At 43.2% G+C, this 17,100-nt stretch overlaps 1 protein-coding gene across 2 annotated transcripts in view; it reads right to left on the bottom strand.

Moving 5' to 3' along the window:
- Positions 1 to 17,100, bottom strand: part of NLGN4X (neuroligin 4 X-linked) — a 167,190-nt gene that overhangs the window by 22,766 nt on the left and 127,324 nt on the right. The window lies entirely within an intron of this gene.

Here is a 17,100-nt window from a genome sequence, read left to right as displayed (position 1 = left end):
GGAGAGAAACAGAGAACAGGGTTAGGGTTCAATTGCATGCTTTCCCATTCCACCTCCTCACCCACAAATGGTCCATTCTTCCCCCTCCATGCCCAATTTTGCCAACCCCAAGCACTGTATGCTCCGTTACCTGCTTACTTCCACACTTCTAGTGTCAGTAGATCTCTAACACTGCCACTGCACTGCCACTGCAGTAGACCTCTAACACTGCAAAGGCAGACTCAGAATAGTCGCCAGAGGTACGTGCAGCATGCCAATGCATTGCCATTTACAGGAGTGGAACTGTGTTCCACTATCATAAAGGGTAGCCCAGCCCTAATTAGGATTGGACTGACACACAAAAGCACAGATAAAACCAACTGCCTGGTTATTAGGACTCACCTGCAACGATGATATTAAAATCAGGTTGGTGTGAATCCATATCGAGAAAAAACCTTGCATGAGATAAGTTTTCCATTAAAAAAATAATATGGATTGATTGTGTGAATCCACCTTCTTCATAAATTCATAAATGAAGGATCATTCACATGAAGGAACTTATCTCTGTTCCTTGAAACTATTTCAGGTAATAGCAAAACTTGAAATAGTTTAGCCGCTAAATTTACAGCAATCTCTTTGGAGACCATGGAAAGCGTGCACATTGCTCAAAAGAGGGGAACAGTGCCCACAATGACCCAATGACCTTTTAAAATATTGAGACAATTAACAACTGGAGCCATAACACATTTTAAACCCTGAATTTTGAATCTTGCTGCAGTTTTCAGTTCCTATCAGTTCCAAAAGGTGACTGAGACCATCATCAGGGACTGATGTTCAACAAATGAATAGTTTTTTTTTTTTCATTCCATAGTTCTCTCGTGATCCTCATTAACTGCAAGAGCAAGTTTTCTTAATTTAAAAATTAATCATCAAGGCAAGAGAGTCAGTCTCATCTGACACCAAATGAATGAACAAATACTTCTCTTGATGAGGAGATGTCGCCTTTCATGCTTGGAATATCAGATATTTGCCAAAAGCCATTTTAGAATCAAGGTAAGGATTATCTGTTCAAACTAAAACATACAAAACTAGAACAGTTCCTGCTTATGATAGAAAGTGTGAAGACGCTAAAAAGCTGAATACTATTCAGTCTGGAAGAACATTGGGTTGCAAATATCAGGGTTATTTGGAAAGTAACCTCTGGCAGGCTGTTTTTTTTTTAAAAAAAGAGGAAAACAATGTATTCTCTCTATTTCCATAGAATTCCCTCAAATTTCAAGGATGATGGAAAGTTCAGAAATTGTGAAATGATGATGCTTGCAAATTACTTTGTTGACTCGTTTAACAAGATCGTTTGCCATCACAGTTGCAGGGGAGTACCAAGAATGTTGTAGGGAGCATACATGATGGTTCTGTATGAAACTATGACAAAGAAACTAGGCTATCATAAGTTTTTTGCAAGGTGGGTAATCAAAAACTGCATGGAAGTTCACAAAAAGCAGCAAATGAGGTCCTTGTTGACGTTCTTTGGCAAGGGCATACAAAAGCTCATGCCATGCTGTGACAAGTGCCTCAATCTGGGTGGTGATTATGTTGAGAAGTATTATTATTCTATTAATTTATATCCCGCCTTTATGCCCAAAGGGCGCACAAGGCAGCTTACAACATTTAAAAATACAACATTAAAAACAATAATTAAAACAATTTACAAATAATTAAAAATCTAAAAACAAACCCTGTGGATTCTCATATAAAAAGCAAGAAAGCCAGCCAGCCAGTCAACAATTAAAAGCTTTTTGAAATAAAAAGGTCTTCATGCCAAAATGTTCACAAAGAGGGGGTAGTTCTCAATTCTAAGGGGAGGGTATTCCAAAGTTCGGGGGCCACCACCAAGAAGGCCCTCTTCCTGGCCGCCACCCCTCTCACATCTCTTGGTGGCGGCACAGTCAAAAGGGCTCCCCCCCAGATGATCTAAGAGCCCGGACAGGATTGTAAGGAAGGAGGCGGTCCCTCAAATACCCCGGACCCAAGCCGTAAAGGGCTTTAAAAGTCAAAACTAGCACCTTGAATTGGGCCCGGAACAGAACCAGCAGCCAGTGTAGCCGCTGAAGCAACAGCTCGACAGAGTCAAACCGACGTGCTCCAGCCACTGCACGAGCAGCCGCGTTCTGTACCAATTGTAATTTCCGGACCATCTTCAAAGGCAGCCCATCATTTGCAATAATCTAATCTAGATGTCACTAGGGCATGGGTTACTGTGGCCAGGTCCACGCAGCTCAGGTATGGTCGCAGCTGGCAAATCAGCTGAGCAAAGGCTCCCCTAACAAAGGCTCTCCACTAACAAAGTAGTGTTGTATAGTAAGTAACTTTTGTGCATAAAAGAATTGTTTTCTAATGGGTCTACTTGGATCTGCACCACCTGACGAGGTGGTGCAAATCCGAACAGCCCAGGACTGCCCGGGAATGGGGACAGGATCCAGCATAACTTCTGGATCCTGGTCCAGCCTCCCACTCCCTGTTTGCCTGCCCACAATCCAGCCCTCCCCCACCCAGATTAGAATTAATTCTAGAATTAGAATTCTAGAATTAGAATTAATTCTGCCAGTTAGAATTGGGTCCTATAGATAATCTATATTAAAATTCTGCAGCAAATCTGGGCCAAACTGTCTAGATTATGATACTATATTTTGCAATTAATGTAATAATAATATTAACTAGTATTGCCTAAGAATTAAAAATGTGGCTGAGGACCTGTTTTTTAAAATTAAGATCTTTAATCAGGATGGTTTAAAGTTTTGTTTTGCATCAAAATACAGCTTTCCCATCACGTTTCTTCAGTCTCCATATTCCACACAATCTTGCCCAAATATGCCCCTGGATTCAGGAACTTCTTATAAATGTGATCATGACCAGATGATCAAAGCCACTGTTCATTTCATTTCTAAAATGCAAGCTGATGTTCAGTGTATTAGTATGTTCTGAAATTCGTAAAAAGAGAAACTGAAGCTTGTGGGTAGGATACCTTTCCTGTTAGGGGGAAAAAATTCACTGAAAAAAGAAGCCTGTAATTCTGGAACACTTTGTATTTTAATCCTCATTCTTTTAAAATTATTATTTCAGAAACAAAGAACAGTGACAATTTTCTCCTATCCATTTCTATGACAGAATTGACTAGAATTATCTCTTTTCAGAAGAACCTATTCTTTTTCTTTCACACTATGGCCCGAGGGCTGACTCCATATCAAATCAATTTTGGGTCTGACAGAAATTCAGCTCTGAAAATCTCTCCACTGCTACTATATTTTGTCTGTGAATGCATGTGGTGTTTTCCCCCTTCTCTCCATCTCTCTCCCTTCATTTTTATCACATGATGTTATGGACCCCAAACCAAATAGTGGCTAAAGGCGACAAATGGATCTCAAGACCCAAATTTCCTCTTTCTTTCTTTCCTCTATCAAATTGTTCCTCTTTAAGGTATCAGCAGTGAATTTTGAAAATTCAATACTATACACCAGTGGTTCTCAAACTTTGAGGGAGCTTTACTCCCTCAGTAAGTTCTTGCGGGGGAGGGGCTAGGGCAGTGACGCGATCCCCAGGATTGCGCCACTAAGGGGGGTGACGGGGTTGCTTATGACTTATTTTATGAAGACAGGACTGCAGCAGGCTGCAGGAGGTGCGGAGAGCTTCCCTGCCTCTCCCCTTCCCCCGCCCCCTAAAGGGACAGGGGAACCTTTACACAAATTGGTGGGTCATGACCCACCAGTTTGAGAACCCACTGCTATAGACCATATGGATTATTATTATTATTATTATTATTATTATTATTATTAAGGATATTTATATACATTTTCCAACAAAAAGTAGTTAGCAAAGTGGTTTAAATAGCTAAATAAATCAATAAATGGTTCCCTGTTCTGAAAAGGCCCACAGCCTAAAAAAAAAAGTTGTAGGAAAGACACTAGCAAAGGCCATTGGAAAAGATGCCATGCTGGGGTGGAAAGAGATGGTTTGCCAAAACCTGCTCAGGGCAGTTCACTACAGTATCCCTGACAGGTGGTGTTCTGCTGGAGATCCTCCAACTACAGACAGCCCACAACTGTGTAAGGTGGACTGTTCCAGGGGCAGATGACTCTTAACAGTTCAGAAATCCTTCCTCATGTTCAGCCTAAATTTATTTTCCTGTAGTTTCAACCCATTGCTTCTAGTCCTCCAGGGTCAGGTAAGTAAGTTCTCCCCTTCTTCTGTGACATAAAAGAAGCTGTCTTCAAGCATCTGACGTGCTGTTGTATCTTCCTTTGGTCTATTAGGGCAAGACTTCCATTTATGGAAGGAAGCTTCCTTGCCCTTTACAGCTTCTCTAACTTGGCTGGTTAGCCATGCGGGCACCCTCCTGGACTTAGTCGAGCCCTTCTTCCTTTGCGGTATACACTTCTGCTGGGCCTCTGTTACTGTTGATTTGAGCAACCTCCATGTACTCTGTAGAGAATGGACTCTTTTTACCTTCCCTTTCAACCTCCTTCTAACCAGCCTCCTCATTTGAGGGAAGTCCGCTTGTCGGAAGTCGAGGGTTTTTGTGAGATATTTGCCCGGTATTCTTCCCCCAACGTGCATGTTGAAACGGATTGCAGCATGATCACTGTTCCCCAACGGCTCAGTAACATTTACATCTCTAACCAGGTCCTGAGTACAGCACAATATTAAATCCAGAATCACGTGTCCTCTGGTGGGCTCCATGACTAGCTGCTCTAAGGCACAGTCATTTAGCATGTCAAGGAATCCGGTCTCCTTTTCGTGACCAGAACACAAATTGACCCAGTCAATATGAGGATAATTGAAGTCCCCATGATTACAACCCTGTCCCTCCTTGTCACCTCCCTGATCTGTTTCCTCATTTCAAGGTCCCCTTCCGATTTCTGGTCTGGAGGACGATAGTACGCCCCCAGTATTACATCGCTCCTCAGGCCTGGTAATTTAACCCATAGAGATTCTATGGAGTCAGACCCACCTTCAATCTCTACTTTGCTGAATTCTTCCTTAACATAAATGGCCACCCCGCCTCCAACACGCCCTGTTCCTCCTGTAAGTTTATAGCCTGGGATTGTGGTATCCCACTGATTCTCCGCATTCCACCAGGTTTCTGTTATGCCTACTATGTCAATGTTTTCCCTTATCAGCAGACATTCCAGTTTTCCCATCTTTGCTTGGAGACTTCAGGCATTTGCATAAAAGCATTTGTACATGGAATGCGCCAGGATGGGCTGCTTATTAGCTTCTTTATCCCTGAATCCTCTCATTGTGCCAAACCGTCTATCACATCCCATCACACTACCATTCCCAATTTCTTCTTCTACTCTTTATTTGCCTTGTTGTTCTCTAACCTCCCCATCCTCATCCCATAGGGATGAGGAGTCCGGAAACCAGATGCCCCTCGGCTCCTGTCGGCCTTCCCCCAGGGATCAGTTTAAAAGCTGCTCTGCCACCTTTTTAATGTTTTTAATGCCACTTTTTTAATGTTATGCGCCAGCAGTCTGGTTCCATTCTGGTTCAAGTGAAGCCCGTCCCTCTTGTACAGGCCCCGCTTGTCCCAAAACATTCCCCAGTGCCTAACAAATCTAAACCCCTCCTCCCTACACCACTGTCTCATCCACGCATTGAGACTCCTGATCTCCACCTGCCTAGCTGGCCCTGCGCGTGGAACAGGTAGCACTTCTGAGAACGCTACCTTTAGATAGAGAACGCTACCTTTAGAATGCTACCTTTAGTGGTAGATAACTCAAGCACAAGGGATTACCTGTCTACACCCCTGAGCCACACACTTTCAGGTTCTGGTTCTCTGTCTGATTCTTCCTTACCTGGTAGATACCAAATACCTACTCCTACTCCCTGTTGCACATTTTACCAGTTGTGGCCACCCATGTCTAAACGTCACCTTAAGGAGTGCTGGGGGGGAACCTCCCCTCTAAAGGCCAATCAGATGTGAAGCTAAAAATTCCTACCCAGTCCCTAAATGGCAATCAGCTCATCTCAGATTATTCTTATGGGTGGGTGGGCTGGGTCACAATCTCCTCCACCGTCGGAATGATGGGATTGGAGGCTGAGCATGGAACACATTCTCATGCTCTCCCTTTCATTGCCCTGGCACAAATCAGGTGTCTGGCCTGTCACCCAGCCATGTGTCAGGTAGAGACTGGGAAAGGACACTCACACTCAAAGTTGGTGGGTGACATATCGCCACCCCATCGTTAGTTTATAGCAGCACTTGCCAAACCATGGCCTGCAGAATGGATCCAGTGCAACGCTGCAATCCTTCCCTGTGTGAGCAGCGCTTACCATCCTGGCACGCTGCTCACAAGAAGCCCTTCAATCCCTGTTGTACAACCATCAAGGCAGTTGTGTCTGTCTGGAAATGCAGGTACAATGCCTTCTGGGACAGTGTGCTACAGATGCAACTGCCCAGAGCACTGCACAACAAAGATGGAGGAGCTTCTTTTATGCTGCACGCTGGTATGGTAAGCAGTGGTCCAAAAACCCTTGCTAATTGGGTAAGAGGCACTTTTTCAAATGGGTGCTCCTCTTTTATTTAGCAGGGGGAGAGTAACTGGCCCTCCTCACCCCAGCAGTGTCTTTTCTAGTGGCTGTCTGCTGGTGTTGCATCTTTTTAGATTGTGAGCCCTTTTGGGACAGGGAGCCATTAGTTATATGATTTTTCTCTGTAAACTGCTTTGTGAACTTTTGTTGAAAAGTGGTATATAAATACGGTTAATCATCATCATCATCATTATCATCATCATAAATGGGTATCAATTTAGCACTGCACAGTGATTGTGAATTTGGTGACCGCTGGTTTAGAGTAAAGCAAATTTTACAATATCTAGGTAAAGCATAGATAGGCATAAAGCGCATTCTCTAGGACAGCCATTTTCAACCATTGTGCCATGGCACACTGGTGTGCTTCGAGTGGTTCACAGGTGTGCCACAGGAATTTGGGGGAAGGTCATTTATTAACAGGGCCAATGGGAGATATGAGCCCCCACTGGCAGCATGGTGTGCCTTGTCAATTGTCAAAAACCTGATGGTGTGCTTTGACCATTTTAGTGCCTTGTCAGTGTGCCACGAGATGAAAAAGGTGGAAAATCACTGCTCTAGGAAAACAGGAACAGGTTTTAATAAAAGAGCTCAAGAAAATAAGTTGAAATGTGTAGTCAAAAGAAAATATAGCTGTATATAAAATGAACATTCATGGTTAGAAGCCATATGAATCTCCCATCTGCTTTGATCTGGTAGGGAGGCAGTCTTGCACATCTCACAGTCCTCTGGGACCAGGTTGGATCAGCAACATGTGATCTCTGTGGTGGATCCCACCTTATGTAATTCCCTGTCACCCAATCATCTGTCCCAATCGCAGCTGGTGTTTCACCAGACTGAAAACCTAGTTTTGCCAACAGGTCTTTCCTGTATTCTCTAGATTTGTTTTAATCCCTAGGCCTATAATTATTCAGAATATTGGCAAGAGGAGAATTAGGATTTTAAAAGTACCTGTGTCTCAATAGAGATTAGGCTACAGATAACAGAAATTTTAATTTTGTCTTAAAAACTAGCTGTTTTCCACCTTATTAACACAGCAGTAAGTTACTTTCAATGTATATTTGTGGTATTATAAGATGAACAAGATGTTCAGCCAATCTGACCTGGAAAAAATTCTTTCCTGACCTCAATTCTTTCCTCTCCCTTTTTATTAATGCTTATGGGTGAACACATGCATGTAGAGTTATGCAGTTGTTCTAAGTGTCCACAATTAAATTGGTATGTCCTAATAACAACAGTCTGCTGGGATTTTTTTCTGGGGAGGGGAAGGAAGAGAAATACTTCCCATGCTGTTCTTATGATACACGATAATTGAGAGGTTATTAAATCTTTTGTTCTCAGTGCAATTTCTTTCCACAAACAAGAATGACGCAGTGCACAGTGCAGATACTTTCAGTGTGGCCTCTGACTCAAAATACCACTAAATAAACTGATTCAAAATACCGTTAAATAAAATGCCATTCTTAAAAATCCTCTTATTTTACTAAGTTTGTGTGTGTGTGTGTGTGTGTGTGTGTGTGTGTGTGTGTGTGTGTGTTTTAGAGGCATAAGGACATTTAATATGCAGTATGAAACAGGAAGGCTGCAATCCTTAAACAGCTGTTCAAGTGCCCTAGCAAAGTCTGCCTAACTTCCATGATACTCTTTCAGATGTAAGGCTCTCTCTCTCTCTCTCACACACACACACACACACACACACACACCCCAACAGCCAGAGGCATCCCTGGGGCAGGTGCCACCAGGTGCAGTGCTTACCTTATAAAGTATGTGACATAATCATGTCACATACTAAACCTCTGGGCTACTGCATTGCTTTAAAAAGCCTGCTTGACCACCTCTATTTGGTGATCTTCAGCACTTTCTAGGTCCAAACACTTTTTCACTGGTGAAAGCATTAGGTAGCTATGCCAGGAGCAGGCCAAAGACAGCCAAACACAGGCTTAGGATGTATCATGTCACCTCTCCTGAGGATGACACCTGGTGCGGCCTGTACCCCCAGCACCTCCATGTTGACACTACTGCCAATAGCGCTAAGGCAGTGGTTCTCAAACTTTTAGCACTGCAACACACTTTTTAGAATGACAATCTGTCCGGGACCCACTAGAAGTGATATTATTATGCCGGAGGTAATGTCATGGCCGGAAGTAACAACATCAAGTTGGAAGTGCTTTCTTGAGAATGCAACAAGCACTGAAATTGTGCATGGCAAGCACTGAAATTGTACCATTTTTCCAAGATAGGCAGGCTATAAATAATTAAATTAAAATGAATAATTAAAAATAATTACAGTAAAACAAATAAATAAGGGGAGATGAGATGGTGAAGCTAGCCCTGTTCCACCAAGTGAATTCTCTCTGAAATGTCTTACCAACTCAAGCTCTTTTTACTGTACTATGGGGGGGGGGGGTTGCCTTCTGGAGCACTTGTTGAGCTCCACGTTCATTGGATTGGGACCACTCTGGTATCCTTGCACTCCCATTCGCCTGCTTACTCGTGAGTAAATGCGAATGTGTAGCTTAGTTTCACTTTCCATAGGGCTCAACACATTGATCAGCTTGGAGGGAGGGACTTCTTTCTCAGGTTGTTTTGGGAGCCTGCACTCGTCAGATTGGGACCATTCTGGTGGCGTTGGATTCCTCTCAGCCTGCCCTTGGCAATGGACCAAGGTATGGTCATCTACTCATGAGTAAACACACCGTTCGGTTTCACTTTCCATAGGGCTCCATGCATTTTGCTTGTCTGCTATCAGTTTGTCTGTTGCAGCTTTGCAACCTGCCAACAATCAGGTCGTGACCCACAGTTTGAGAAACCCTGCTTTAAGGAATAAAACAGTAAAATAAGAATGGTAATAAAAAATAAACAACTAGCAAGGTAGTATCTCTACCTCAGAGTTAATGGATGGCAGCCAGACTTCACGCAGATCTTTAATCATACTCCTAATTATCCACTGTCTATTGACTTTCTAAAAACACAAAATCTTTTATGGCTAGCCTGGGATGTGCTCCTTACTGAAAAATGATACCCAGCTTAATCATACACATGTTCAGGAGAGCTAAAATATCCTGGTGTGAAATCAATCAGCAGCAAGCATCAGGAAGCAAGCAGGCTTTGGTCTATATTCATCTCCATTTTGAGTCACTGCTGTATTTCGGTCAGTTTTGTATTGCTTCTGTACCTCTTCACACCTGCTGCCCAGACATGCCTAAATCTGCCACAATCTGTTAACCACTTTCTGTTTTTCTTGGCATAGCAAAAATCTTGCAAAAAAGAATTTGTATACTGCACTGAAGAGATACAGAATAAAACCGCAAAGATGAATGGTTGAAGAAGGAAGTCAGATGTATCAGAGAAAAGAGCTCAAAGTGAGGGCCCCAGTTATGGCAAGAACCCAACTTTCCTCCTGGTTTTACAATTTGATTGACATATCTCCTGGTCAACTGAGTAATTTAAATTGGGTGCTGACCTTTGTTTTTCTTAAATGCCATATTCACATTGATTCACTCATGCATGAACTTGTTAATTTTAAAACAAGAGCTTTTCATAAAAGTGTAAAACAGACCCAACATTAAGCAGAGGGAAGGCCTAAGTTTTTTTTGTGATGTCACAGTCGCTGGGCAATGGCCACCAGCTTCTCCTGCAAACTTGTACAACTGTGATGGTGGTTCTTTCCAGACATTGACCCTGAGATGAAAGATATACTTGGAATGAATACAAGTGAGAATACTTGCCAGTTGCCCCCACAAGTCTAATAATAAATCGTTACACATGTAGTTCCAAATAATTAATAACTGTATCTTAATTAATAAATAACCAAATAAAGGGGAAAATTTCTGATAAAACGATGTCAAACACATCTTGGACAGTACGTCCAATACCTCACAGCTTTAATTTAAATAAAGACTGAAACTCTTTGCCCCCTAAGAGCCCAATCCTGGGCTTGACGTCGTGGCTTTGTGCTGCCATGCACTGTCACAAACTGTCATAGAGGAAATCAGCCCTCTATTTATTAGATTGTTGCTACTGTTCTCAAAAGACTGGGCCTGATGCTCATGTTCTGTGAAGAGCCACTGACCAGGAATCCAAACACCCAGTACCCACTGGTGCCTTGGATGCAACAAGCCAGTGGTGTGGTTGAATGGGTGTGATTGAGGCAATTAGGCCGGTCGCCCAATTACAAGGGTGACCGGAGTTTGTTTAGCCTGGCCTGGAACACAAGAGTCTCCTCCATGGAGGAAGCGGAGGTGGGTTGGAACTGAGCGGAGGCAGAGGCCTTTTAAAGGACAACACCCAGCCCTCTTCCTCCTTCGCACATGGGTGCTGTGTGGACACCCGCCTGCCTGCCCGCCCTTAAGGCAGTCTGAGTTTCACTGGTCGCCATTCAGGGCTGGGTAGGAATTTTTTGCTGCCTGCCACAATTGGCCAAGGGCAGGCAGTTTTTTCACCTACCCCAGACTGTCAGGAGCAAGGGGTTGTCTTCCCTTTCAATTGCTACTGGTCACTTTTGGTGGGCAGGTGGTGTGGGTTAGGAGGTGTGAAATGGACCTTGACATGCACCTTCAGGCAGCATAGGTAGGGCAGAACCCAATTGCAGTCCTCAGGGGTCCGGCGGCACAAGGACATAGACAGGGCCCTGGCCGGGACCACGGGGTCCGCCTCAGAGGCTCAGCGGCTTGGGGTGGCACAGCCGGCTGCCTTCCCCTTAAGGGACAGACCTGGATGAGCTATGTCACCTGAGAATGGGGCATGGCTTGGAGTTGGGTGCATGCCAGCCTGGGGGTAGATGTGTTCTGGTACCGCCCAGTGATCCCACCCCTGCACCACAGGAGGCTTTGCTCCCTCTGTGGCTGCAGGTCTCAGCCTCCCCTTTGGTTGTAAATACTAATAAAGTGGCCCTTTCTCCCATATCTGTTGTCTCGAGTGTTCTTTGGACGGTGCGTAAACAAAGGCAATCGCTCTTCACCTTCAAGAGGGGCAAAGCAGATGAGGTTCCTGGGGGAGGCTGGTGAGTTTGCAATAGGAGAATCACTTCTACCACAGAGAATGCCCTCACTATTGTTTCCTCTGCTCTCATCCTCACTTTTTTAGCTCCATTTCTCTCCCAGCTCCATTTTTCTGTCTCCCACTCATTTTTTTCAGTGGCTAAGAAATGGAAAAATCCACATCCAAACAGACGTTCTTATATAGCTAGAGCCGAATCCTATTGTGTGCTTATAGCAGTGGATCTTGCAATCCAATGCCATAAGCTCCACTATGGCATTGTAAAAGGTGTGCTGCTATTGTGTGCTGAGGGACGGCTTAAGCAAGTAAGGTGGTGGCAGGGCAGTTCATGGGTGGTTCAGGGCAGGATCAGAGTTGTCTCGGGCAGTTCAGGAATGGGAAGGTGAGGAGCTCAGGTGGCAGCAGTACACGCCAAGATCCTATCCCCCTTCTCCCAGCCCAACATGCCCCAAGGCCCCTTAGAATTACACCAGCTAAATGGCTGGTGTATGCCTGAAACAGACCTGTTGTCAGCCAGGCAGACTACAGAGTGGAAAATAAGCAATATTTTTGCTTAACTCTACTGGGCTGTTTGGGCACACCCCCATCATAGGGCACATGCTCCACTGGCGCTGCTGCATCATGTAGGTGGGTGTATAGGATTGGGAAATAAATAGATATCTCCAGTGTATTATAATAGATGGACAGTAAATACTCAATATATGCATCAAAAATAAAGTCAGTTAACCTGCTAGCCACAGTTACTGCTGTAAAGGCAATGAGATGAGATATTTTAAGTTTAATTACAAGCTTCTGGGAGGCAAAGGATATTTTGAACTAAGGCAAAGGATTATGGAAGATTAATCATAATCCCAAATGGCAGGTTTCTTTTCTGAAAAGCACCTTAATTGGCCAAGAAAGGCATTGCTGTTATATTAATAACTGTCAACTTGCAAAGCTGATGCTTAAAATGAAAAATAACCTTTGTGATATCGAGAACTTTTATCAGCTATTTTTTTATTGCAGCGAAGTTATCGGAAATCTACCTCTATGAATCACTTTTGCTTAAAAAAAAAATTTAAACAAAAAATGTCCACATATTTATTTCACATTTAAGAGATGCCTCAACCTCAGGTAATGCTACGGTTGGGGGGGGGGGTTGCACGAAGACCTGAGAGTGTAATCAGAAATATAAATATCTCTTTCTGAAAAACTGCAAGATATATAGTTGCTTCTCCTGTAAAATTCATCTGATTCTCATGTCCCCCACCAGCTGTGCTGATGCAGCCACACCAAAAATGTGCATGCTGTATCCAAGGGGGGTGACCCAACGGCAAATGGGGAGTAAGGACAAATTATTTATACAAATCTCCCAGTAAGCCCTGGGGCAGCCTCTTGGTTTTCACAAACATATGCCACCATATTTGGTGGCGTATGTCCACAGAGAAAAGGGGCTTTGAACCAGAAGGGATAGGATTTGCCATACACCATTGCTGCCAGATCCACCACTTCCCACCCCATTCCCCCCCCCATTTTCTGCCCACCCTGCCTCCATTTCTGATTTATTGGGTCTGGTGGACATGGCAGGGTCCGACAGCAGAGTGATGATGGTGCTGCTGCCTGTTGCTGGGAGTGCTGTGCCCATCCTCGGCAGCTATTATACTATAGTATAATGTATATATTATATACATATAATGGCAGTATATATATATGGCTGTATATATAACCATTGTCCCTGGGCTTCTGCATTATACTACAGTAGAAGTAACTTCCACTGTTGTAATGCTCCTTGTTCGGTCTGTTTTTTAAGCTCTCAGATCTGAGACAATCTGCAAAATAGAAGAGATAGACGCAGAGATGGACAGCTCTGCTTGGCTGCCTTTAACAGGGAGAGCATTCGCTACTCTGCTTATTCTACAGCAGCTAAATGACAACCGAAGAGGGGACTCTCCTGTCATGGTTTTTCTCTCTTCTAGCAAGCCTATTTTCCCCAAGCCCCAATGCTTAAAACGGTCTGATGCTGTGTAAACGTGTAAACCAAGAACAATGTATCGTATGATGGAAATAAGTTCCAACATCGTGTCCTAGCTCCTGTTCTGTGGAAAGACAGCACTGCCCTTCTTTCTCAGTCAAGGGCTTCCCTGAAGCCAGTGTAATCAATTCGGGAGCAAAGCAGTCGAGTGCAAAGCAGTCACTGGGTAATGTGCAGTTACTAAAGTTGCTTTCATGCCACAAATATCCTGCAGGTCATTTAGAGCGTTGAGGGAAAAAAGGCATGTGGCTGGTGAGAAACAGTCACACACACGTACCTCCTCTTTCAGTACGTCCTTTACATTTTCATGAGTGTGGAACTCCATGTTAGCCCCTTATGGGTTCATCTCAATTTAGGGCAAAATCTAGCACTCCTACTGGTTACAACAACATGAACAGCCTTTCTGTAGCGTGTACAAAGGAATTAAACAACAGATCAAGACAAAGACTTCATCTAGACCAGCAGCTTTTCCTAAAAGCCATCAATATTTGCTGTCTGCAGTTTTTGGTCTGTCTTGTTTTTCAAATTTGGCTGTTTTGTTGAGCATTACTATGTGCTATAGAAAGAAACATTTTTAAGGAGAAGTGATGCTCTGACTGGTTCACTCAATGATGTGGAATAGGAGCATGGGCACATGCCTCTCCCCCCATCTAGTGCACCAATGTACTGGTACTTCATGTGCAGGGGAGGTGGGTCATCTAAAGTGGCCCTCAATGCATCATTTAAAATAGTATAGTATAGTTATGATATTAATCAGTTCCAGATGTTATGATGGGTGCAACCCTAACCAATATTCCAGTACTGACCAAGCTGGAACCCTAACCTACTGACCAAGCAACCCTAACCAATATTCCAGTACTGACCAAGCTGCAATGCAGACACAAGATAAGTTAACTTACATGCCCTTACCTTGAGGAGGCCCCCCTTGACTGCCTCCCACCACAGGATGCAGGTCATGCTACATTGGCACAGCTATGTCAGTGCTGGAAAGTTGGTTAGGATTGTATCTATTGTGAGCCATTTCTGTTTCTCATTGCACTGTACAACTGAAGGTCTTGTGTGTTACCTGAAAATCCCCTTTTGCCTTTTAGTTGTGATTTTCTCTCTATATCTGGTTATGTTACTATGGACTAAAAATCATGCAGGCTAAACTTCTCCCAGCACACAGGCCACATTTCCAGAACTCTGGTCAAGCCACAAGCTCATGGTTACACAACCACCACCACCCCCCCCCCCAATGGTCACACATTATGGGAGGAAGTGTGGTGTCTTAAATCACTGTTTTAAGTGTCTCCTACATTACTGTATTCAATGTATTGTTTTAACCCAATCACTGTTTAAGTACTGTATGCAAACTTGAACTGCCTTCTTGTGTTGCTGATTCATTGTATTGTTTAAGTTCCCCCATCTAGGAACCCAGCCAAAGACCCCATTGAATTTTGCTGATAACTGACATCCTGATCCTCTTTCCATGTTTTACATACTCCAAGCACCCTGCTGTGTAGTAGTAATCAAGCTACCATCCAGCTGAGTACTGTCTCCAACCCCTTTTAAGTGAGGGCTTCCTCTCACATGTTCTCTCTCTCTCCAAGGACCAACACATCTGTGTTGTGTCAGAGGGTCCTCTTCACAGGACTCTCCCCCCCCCCAAACTGTTCTACAGGACAGGTAACTATCTTGCACCTGAAACTCTTTCCCTTCTTCTCCCCTTTTTTCTCCCCTTCTCTCCCCATCTTTAGTTAGCAGCTGGGGTTGGCAGATCAGGGACCCCTAAAATCTTTCTCTACAACCTTTCCTTTTTCTAATTTCCTCGGATGCACCAAATACTCTTCACACGCACCACCATGAGAGTTAGGTACACTGGATTCAAGTATTAGGACCAAGAAACATACACTTATCATTTCTCCATGTGCATTATGTTTACCTTTGTGCTTTTGTAATAAAACTATAATCTTTTATTAAAAATTATCTTTCTCTCAGTCTAAGCAAAAGGGAATTTCTCTGCATTATGCAGTCTTGTTATCCAGCCTACGATCCTAAGGTTCCAATAAGGGCAGTGTAATAATTCCCCTAAACAAAACAGACCTTTTGGTAACATGTGCACCTTCCACATTGGTTATGGTTGATGGCATTCACCATTCTCATTTTAGGATTCAGGGTGGGGAATTAAGGAGTGTGAATTTCCTCCAGCACTCTCACTCAATTTTTATTCTCCCACAAACATATGCAAGTCTTCTGAGATATGAAAGTCATCTGAAGCACATTATTTCTCATGAAGCAATACATGAATTTTAATTATAAAACAGGTAACAGGAAAAAAAATCCTACCATGCTTTATATCTTGAACAAATCTCAACTGTGCATCTACCACATGATGTTATGCATGGAAATATTAGTGAGTACCTATTTACATTACCTTATTTTATAATGTTACTGGATCATTTTATAATGTCGCTACTCCAAGCTGCTCCGCTCTCCTCGGACTTGCGCCACCTTCCCCTTACCTCTGGCTGAGCTACTTTGGCCCCTATCCTGTGCTGGATACAGTACAAGCCTCTTGGTTTGCCTATTCCAGCGCAGGATAGGATTGTGCCCTTAATGATTTATTTTGCTATGTAAACTGCACTATAAATGACTTTTTATTGAAAACTAGTGTATAAATAATAAATAAATAATAATAATTTGAGAATAGAATTCAGACATCATTCAATGTTTATCAAGATAATTTTCTTGGAGTAAGAGACATTGGACTAAAATGCACTTGTGAAAAGGGAATGAGGAAAGAGGACGGGATAGTTAAATGATACTTAACAATGTGGGAGGATGGAGTACACAGGGTGTGGTTTTGGGTGACGGTACTCTTCTACAAAGATCTAACAATGAGATTGTGAATGAAACAGATGGTATCGCAGAAAGCTGCTTTGTATTGAGCCAGATCATTAGTTCATCCAGATCAGTACTGTCAACATCTCTCCAGGATTTCAGACAGAAATGTCTCTTTGCCCTTCCTGGAGAAGGCAAGGATTAGAACCTTGAACATGGAAAGTTGATGTTTTCCAATGAACCACAGTGCTTCCCCTACAGGGCAGGCTTAGCCTCTACTGATAACCTTAGGTTCTGGTCAGTCAGTTGATTCCATAAATTCCTCAAGACATGCAAATGGGGGGGGGGGGGAGAGAGAAAGAGAGTTTTTAATTGTGCCATTCATGCAAATGGCTTCTTATCAGAAAACTAAGAGGTGTTTTGGGAAGGAAAACCAAAGTGTGTGTTACAATCAGGCCTCTTTTTTGCCTCCTTTCCACAAAAACTGATACCACCTTTTGTTTGAAGCCCTCAATTTCTCCTTCTTTGGACCAGAACACTCATCAAATGCCACACAGATGGAAGTGATAAACCATTCAGGTAAAACAATCAAACCCACTGAGTTTAAGAATATTCAAATTGCTTTTATCAGTGTGCTGTTTGTTACCATAAAGATGCACAGGACAATAAATAAAGTGTATCCCTTTTTGTCTGTCTCTTGATAT

The sequence above is a fragment of the Tiliqua scincoides genome, chromosome 3 (genome assembly GCF_035046505.1).
Source record: "Tiliqua scincoides isolate rTilSci1 chromosome 3, rTilSci1.hap2, whole genome shotgun sequence".
Classification (NCBI taxonomy): Eukaryota; Metazoa; Chordata; class Lepidosauria; order Squamata; family Scincidae; genus Tiliqua; species Tiliqua scincoides.
The sequence above is the reverse complement of the archived record's forward strand: the minus strand, read 5'-3'. Positions and strand labels throughout refer to the sequence as shown.